Source organism: Lactuca saligna, chromosome 9 (genome assembly GCF_052625555.1).
Source record: "Lactuca saligna cultivar CGN05327 chromosome 9, ASM5262555v1, whole genome shotgun sequence".
In the NCBI taxonomy this organism is placed as follows: domain Eukaryota; kingdom Viridiplantae; phylum Streptophyta; class Magnoliopsida; order Asterales; family Asteraceae; genus Lactuca; species Lactuca saligna.
The window spans coordinates 119,696,008-119,704,220 of NC_136425.1; positions in this window are offsets into that span (position 1 = coordinate 119,696,008).

The following is an 8,213-nucleotide window of genomic DNA, read 5'->3' on the forward strand; positions in this document are numbered from 1 at the left end:
AATGTAACCTTGTAAAACTATTACTATTAATGCAATGTTTTGTTGTACTTTGATTACTATAATGCATGTGTTGTGATACTTGACATGGCGTCATCCACCCCAGAACGTTTCCGCCATTCCGGTTTTGGGGTGTGACAACGCCCTTGCTACCCAATAGCATCAGAACAGAATTAACTGATGGAACATTTATGACTATATATGTACACATGATATATAACTAATATTTAAACGACCTTCGGACGGGTACTCGATATCCCACCAGACCACATCCAAATCAAGGAAAAAGAAACAGGGTGGATAGCCTTACTAAGTCTTTTAAACATTTCTTATATAACTATACAGATAGAGGCATGCAATTTATAATATAAAAGCATAAAAGAAGTTTTGTAAAACCGTTGAAAAGTCTAATAAAGAATTTCTGACTTGATGTTAGTTTATAAAACGATTCGAAAAACAGTTGACAAGACAGTTTAAGTGTAAGAAAACCTTTGTTTGATGCACAACTATAACAGATTCAAAGAAAAAAGAAACATACAGTTTGTAAGATAGTTTCTAAAAGTGTTTTAACATGTAAAAACGTTTGTGAAAACTATTTGAAGTACATATGAAAATGTTCGTTTGTTCTTGTATATGAACGTATCTCCTTGAAATAGTATTTCTAGTATGTAAAAGTTCGTGATGTTCTCGTAAAACTATACCTATTATAGTTTTCTAAAAGTGTGTCTCGTTTGTATAAAAATCCCTAGGTGAAATGCTCGCTTGTTATGAAAAGTATAATTTTTGTAGTGCCTAAGATGGACACATATATATACAGTATAAGAGAGTGCTTGATTTATACATATATAACAACATTTTTCATTTCAAAAGATATGATGTTATCGTGATATATTTTGCATAAAAAGGTTTCCCTATAATAGTTATAAATCACATATGCTTCCGTTGATAAAAAGTTTATAATAAAACTTCATATAACATACGATAATAATCGTGTGTTTTACTTGTATTCCCCCTTTAAAAGCATATAACAACATTTATAAAACCTTTAAAAGTGTGGATTATAAGGGTATGAACTCACTTGATTGATTGAAGAATGTAACAGCCCGAATCCCCAGGTATCTTCATTTCATATATTTTTGTCATTCTGTGAGGGGACTCGGCGAGTTGGTAGTCGAACTCGCCGAGTCGGGTCGCGTTTTTGAGCGGGGGTGAGGACCGTGGGAAGGCGCCAGCGTGACCGTACACACATTCGGGGAAAACTATTTTATCTTTTGTTTTGTAATCGGTTGTGACTACATTGTTACTTTGGAATCTAAACTTATTACTCATGTTTTGATGGTTATAAAAATGAAAATTTTTGGTTGGAAATTTTATGACGTTACAAAGAAAGCACGACGAAAACCGAGCAGAACTTCTACTCGAGAGAGCGGATCTCTGAAGATTCTAGGGAATCTCGGAAATCTCGGGAGCGTAAAACTTTTCGCCAGACTTTTTACCGTTGTAATACCATTGATGAGATCTTCGATTCTCGTTTAGGTCATGTTGGCAAAAATCCGCTCGATCTTGATTTCGAGTTTTTAGCTGTCTACTATTATGTCTGAAACTTCTAAAAATCATAACTTCCTCATATGAAGTCAGATTTGGGCATTCTTTTTAGGTATGCTTATGGTTTTGGGATATCTAAAACTTTCATTTAGATACCTAAGGCTAAAAATTATTATATTGAAACTTCGCGTTTTACGTTTATCAGTGTTGCCGATTTTCGCTGCGAATCTTAAATTGGTCATAACTTTTTCGTTATAACTCGGATTTTAGTGTTCTTTATATGCACGAAAACCTTGATACGATTCCTACCACTTTATTTAACCCAAATAAGATTTTAGGAAAGTTAAACTTTTACCTATATTTGGCTGGTGTTACGTTTCATTGTGTCAAAATATCGGGTTGTCACATGGCTAGGCTTCGGCGACATTGGTCTGAAGCCGAGGTCCAAATACGAAGTGCCTTGTGTTGCACCAGTGGCAGGTCCCAAGCGAGCCACCTGTCTCGCCCTTGCATCTGACACGCGTTGCTGACTCCTCGTGACGGAAGCTAGCTGTCCGCCGCGTGTCTCGCATCCTTGCTGCCATCTAACCCTCCCTCGCATGTAAGCCATATGCCTGCTTCTCCTTCTCGTCAGTCCGAAGCCTCCCCTATATAAAGGGAGGTGCGAGATCTACCGGTTTTGGTTGGAACTTCTGTCACACCCCCGAACCAGACGGCGGAAACGTCCGAGGGCTATCGTGACTCAATTGAATACCATCACAATGCATATACATGAAAGATAACATTATACATCACCAACATTTGGAATGATACAACTGGTAACGTTTACATCCATTACATTGTTCCAAAACATGACATTCTCAAAAATAACTATTTGATACTAAATTAAACCACAGCAAAACGTCTTAGAGTACAATTCATCCTCCACTTTATCTGTTACCTGAGAATACAAGTATTTTGAAAAACGTCAACATATGAAATGTTGGTGAGTTCATAAGTAATGTTTGAAATCCAATGTTTGTAATGTTTTGAGAAACACCAGAAAAAATCCGATATTTTCTGAAAATAGTAAAGTAAAAAATGTGTGAAGATCCATAGGTATGCTTGTTTGTTTCTATACTTGTAAAAATTGTTCATTTAAAATTTGTGTGCATTCTGAATCCGTATGTATTGAAATACCCTAGGAAAACCCGATGTTTTCCTAATTCGTACATTAAAACAATTGCAACGTGTAAAGTTATCGGTACCAAGCGACGTTGGATTATTGTTGAGCATGATTATTTGCTACAAACACACGTTACACAAACGACTAGTCTATAGCGATACTAACGATCCCGTAGGCGTCGTCCGTACTAATCACGTTCTCCAACCGCCCTGACTACGTGTAGTCCCACACCCGAAGTGAACGAGGACACGAAGGCCTCAGTAACTCCATTAGCCGGTTGGGGATAAAAGGTACGAGGGGTCCCAGACCCGCATCGCATGAAAATGTAGACTTTACTAGCAATACCAAAGGACCCTTGGGGACCAGTAGTATACGAGCCATTGAAAGTCCTTTTACGTTATGTTGGGTCGGTAAAACCCAATACTTCGTAAGAGAGAGGTCTTCGGGCCTTAAGATCAGGTCATTGGGCTAGCTAGGCTCAACGAACAAGATTTTTACACTTTTGGGGCCCAAAGGTGGTGCGTAGACGTCTGTGCACACTCGCATGTATAGTGACTTCCCAATCGTTATTAGTTATTGATCGTAGTGTCGTTATGTCATAGTGTCGTCGTGTTAGTAGTTTCGGATTTTTATTGGTTCGAGACCGAACCAATTCGTTTAACGACTTTTGGTGTTGTAATGTATTGTATTTTGTCGATAGTCGTGGTACCATCATTTGGTCAAATTGCATGTATTGAACTAGCCTTGAGAATTTTCTGTTTTCAGCCCCTCCTTGTTTGTAAAATTTACTTTTTCAACCCTTTATTTAAATACTTTACGGTTTGGTACTTAAATCAATTTTCTTGACATTTTAATACCAAAAATTATTGAAATAAGTATTTTCCAGCATATTTTTCATAGAAAACAGCTTAAGTCCCTGAATTTCAATTTTTCTCGGTTATAACCGTTCTTTTTCGAAAGTTTGACAATTTTGGCCCAAATTGAAATTTTTTTGCAACTTTAGTCCCTTTTAAATTTAAAAAGCATTTTAAACCTTTGAAAAGGACTTGGAACGCTTATAGTCCACTGTTTTACAGAAAAATACAGTTTTGGCCCTCCAAAACAGAAAATCTCGCATAATGGACCTCATTGGGCCTAAAATGTCATTTTTAGCCCATTAAGCTTGAAATTTATGTTTTTAATCCTCTAAATGAGTATATTTCCAGAAATTGCTTTATTGAAACTGTTTTGACATAGTTCAACCATCAGAATTCGTGATTTGTCAATTTAGGCCCTTAAAGTTTGTATTTTTCGCATTTTAAGTCCAAAAATGGTGTTTTTAGCCCAAAGAAATTGTTACTAAACCATTTAGCCATTTTTCTAGAAATAATTTGTATGTAGAAATATAATTGATGCTAGATTCTTTTAACATAAGGTATATCTCGGTTTTGAGGGGTTTTATGGCTAGATCCAACATTATAGCACACAAAAAGCACACATATAAGCATGGAATCATACAAAGCATACAAAATACATATAGATCTACACTTTCACTTGTATTCCCCCCCTCCCCCCCCCCCCCCCCAAAAAAAAAACTCATGAAAACCGGAAATAGGGGGTATGAAGCTCACCTTGTTTGAAGCTTTCGGTTTTTGGAAGAAAAGATGGAAGAAAATGAAGTGATTTTCGGCCTTAGCACCTTTCCTTGGTAGATCTCGAGTTTGGTGACTTCTAAGGTGCATGATCACAAGTTGGAATAGATTTAGAAGAGGTTTTTGATGGAGTAGAGTAGCTAGATCATGGATATAAGTAAATTCTTACTTCAAATGATGATTAACTTGCAAGATCCTCTTGAAAGCTCCTAAATTTCGAGATTCTTGGAGTGGGGAGGAAGGAGTGTTCTTGAGTGATCTAGAGAGAATGGGATGGATTTTTGTGAGTGTGTGTGTGTTGTGTTCGGCCGAGAGTGAGAGGGAGGAGAGAAGAGAGTGATTTTTGAAGTGATATGCATGGAAGAATGAGATGAGTTACATGGATATCCAATAGGTAATAATGATGTGGCACACAAGTCAACTCTTCCATCCTCTTGGGCTTGTGCTTTGGGCCGAGATTTTTGGAAGGAAAAGGGAGAATTTGGGCCTTTGCCCCTAAGCCCACTATTAGAGTTAATCTTGGGTATGTTTTAAGTCTAAAGAAATGTGGTAGGATTTTTATATTTTTATTGGACTAGTTTAGGTTATTCATGTATCAAGGCTTTTAATTCGTTTCATTCTAGGTCCAACATAGCCCAAAAATGTTAAAACAAATAGATGTGGGTCCAATTAGAGTCCATTTAAGAGTTCTAAACCCAAGATAGTCAAATTGGAAGTTTATTGGTCTATTAGGCCCAATAAGGAAGTTCTAGTCCAAAGTGGACCTAAGTAAGAACTTCTAGGGTTTCCAATTGCTTGTTGACCATTTGAAATGATCGTATGGTGTATTTGATTGAAATTTTGTTGTTACAATCATGGGTGTTACACATGTTCTTAAGCTTTTGATTCACTTTAGCTTGAGTGTATAGTTTACAAGACACAAAATTTCCAGTTGTGACATCATCCCCCTGTTAGAGGGAATTTCGTCCCGAAATTCTGTTTGAAAGCTAGATTTGAGAATGCTAGAATAGGTGAGGGTACTTTTGACTCATCTGATCTTCGCGTTCCCAAGTGAATTCTGGTCCATGCTTTGCGTTCCACCATACCTTCACGATTGGGATGCGGCTCTGTTTAGTACACTTCACCTCCCTGTCCATGATTTCGATTGGTTCTTCGACGAACAGGAGATTCTCATTGATTTCGATTTCGTCACGAAGAATGACAAGGGTTTCGTCTGATAGGAACTTCTTTAGGTTAGAGACATGAAACACGGGGTGTACACCGTTTAGCTCTATGGGTAGTTGCAGTCTATATGCTACTGGACCAATTTGGGCGACGATTTCGAAAGGTCCAATGTATCGCGGATTTAGTTTTCCCCGCTTCCCAAAACGAATGACTCCTTTCCAGGGCGAGACTTTCAACAGTACTCGATCACCGACCTGAAATTCTAAGGGCTTTCGGCGTTTATCAGCGTAGCTCTTTTATCGGTCACGCGATGCTTGCAATCGAGCTCTGATTTGAATGATCTTTTCCGTGGTTTCACGGATGATCTCCGGTCCCGTTAGTGCTTCGTCCGATGTGTGTGTTTTTGCTAGTTGGGTGTCACCTACTTCAACCCAACATAATGGTGATCTACATTTACACCCGTACAGTGCTTCGAAAGGAGCCACCTTGATGCTCGAATGGTAACTATTGTTGTATGAGAACTCGATTAAGGGTATGTGGGTATCCCAAGACTTTCCAAAGTCTATGACGCATGCGCAGAGCATATCTTCGAGCGTTTAGATGGTTCGCTCGCTTTGACCATCCGTTTGTGGATGATAAGCGGTGCTCATATTGAGGTTTGTTCCCATCACCTTATGGAGTGATTGCCAAAATCGGGACGTGAACCTACTGTCCCTATCCGAGATGATAGATGTTGGTATTCTGTGAAGTCTCACGATCTCTCGAATGTATAAACGCATCAATCTCTCCATCTTGTACGATTCTTTGATTGGCAGGAAATGGGCAGATTTCGTCAGTCGATCAATTATTACCCATATGGTGTCTAATCCATCCGACGTTTTGGGTAGCTTGGTCACGAAATCCATAGAAATCCCTTCCCATTTCCACTCAGGGATTGCCAGTTGTTGTAACAATCCTGAGGGTTTTTGATATTCCACCTTTACTTTGGTGCACGTAAGGCACTTACTGACGTAGGTCGCGATTTCCGCCTTCATGTTAGGCCACCAATAGTGTTGTTTAATATCCAAATACATCTTATCGGAACCGGGATGAATGGAGTATCGCGTCTTGTGGGCTTCCTTCATGACAACATCTCTAAACCCTCCAAATTTAGGAACTCAAATACGGTTCATGAAATAGTATACTCCATTCTCCTTTGTCTCCAGGTTCTTTTCCATTCTGCGCAATGCTTCACTTGCTCTATTTTCCGTCTTCATGGCCTCTGACTGGGCTACCGCAATTTGAGTGGCCAGGTGCGATTGAACGGTTATCGAGAGAGTTTTCGTACAATGATTAGAGTACTCCTTCCGACTTAAGGCATCAGCTACCACGTTGGCCTTGCCTGGGTGGTACTTAATCTCACACTCATAATCGTTTAACAATTCAACCCATCTTCGTTGCCTCATGTTCAACTCCTTTTGGTTTAAGATGTGTTGGAGACTCTTGTGATCCGTGAAGACGGTGCACTTTGTACCGTAAAGGTAATGCCTCCAAATCTTTAGGGCAAAGACTACAGCTCCCAACTCTAGGTCATGGGTCGTGTAGTTTACTTCATGCATCTTTAGCTGGCGGGAAGCGTAGGCGATCACTCTCCCACGTTGCATGAGAACGCAACCTAAGTCCTGATTTGACGCGTCGCAGTAGACTACAAAATCTTCCGTTCCTTCAGGCAGAGATAGTACAGGTGCGCTACAGAGAGCTTGTTTCAAGGTTCGAAACGCAATCTCTTGTTTGTCTGCCCATTTGAATGGTACGCCCTTTTGCGTAAGCGAGGTAAGTGGCTTGGCGATCTTAGAGAAGTTTTGAATGAATCTCCTATAGTAGCCTGCTAATCCCAAGAATTGACGAATTTCTGTGGGTGTTGTCGGGATTGCCCATCCTTCTACAGCCTGGACTTTAGAGGGATCCACATGGATTCCATCTTGGCTGACTACATGACCTAGGAAGTTCACACTTCGCAGCCAGAACTCACACTTAGAGAGTTTGGCGTAAAGTTTTTCTGATCGCAGAGTTTCTAAGACTTGTCGGAGATGTTGGCCATGTTCTTCCTTGCTTCAAGAATAGATGAGGATGTCATTGATAAAAACAATGACAAAGTTGTCGAGGAACGGTCGGCAGATTCGATTCATTAGGTCCATAAATGCGGCAGGGGCATTTGTTAGACCAAAGGGCATTACGACAAATTCATAATGTCCATAGCGAGTTCGGAAAGCGGTTTTTGGAATATCCTCTTCCCGGACTTTGAGTTGGTGGTATCCGGACCGTAGATCTATTTTAGAAAAATAACTAGCTCCTTGGAGCTGGTCAAATAGGTCATCGATTCGTGGGAGTGGGTAGCGGTTCTTGATTGTGAGTTTATTTAATTCTCTGTAATCGATGCACATTCTAAAAGATCCGTCTTTCTTTTTGACAAAGAGCACCGGAGCTCCCCATGGCGAGTAACTAGGTCGAATAAATCCCTTGTCCAAATGTTCGTTGAGTTGACTGGATAATTCCTGCATCTCAGCAGGAGCCAGCCGGTAGGGTGATTTAGCGAGAGGAGTTGCTCCTGGAATAAGGTCGATTCGAAACTCGACCTGTCTTTCTGGGGGTACTCCCGGAAGATCTTCAGGAAACACGTCCGGAAATTCACATGCTACGGGAATGTCTCGAACGTTAATCTCCTCCTTGGT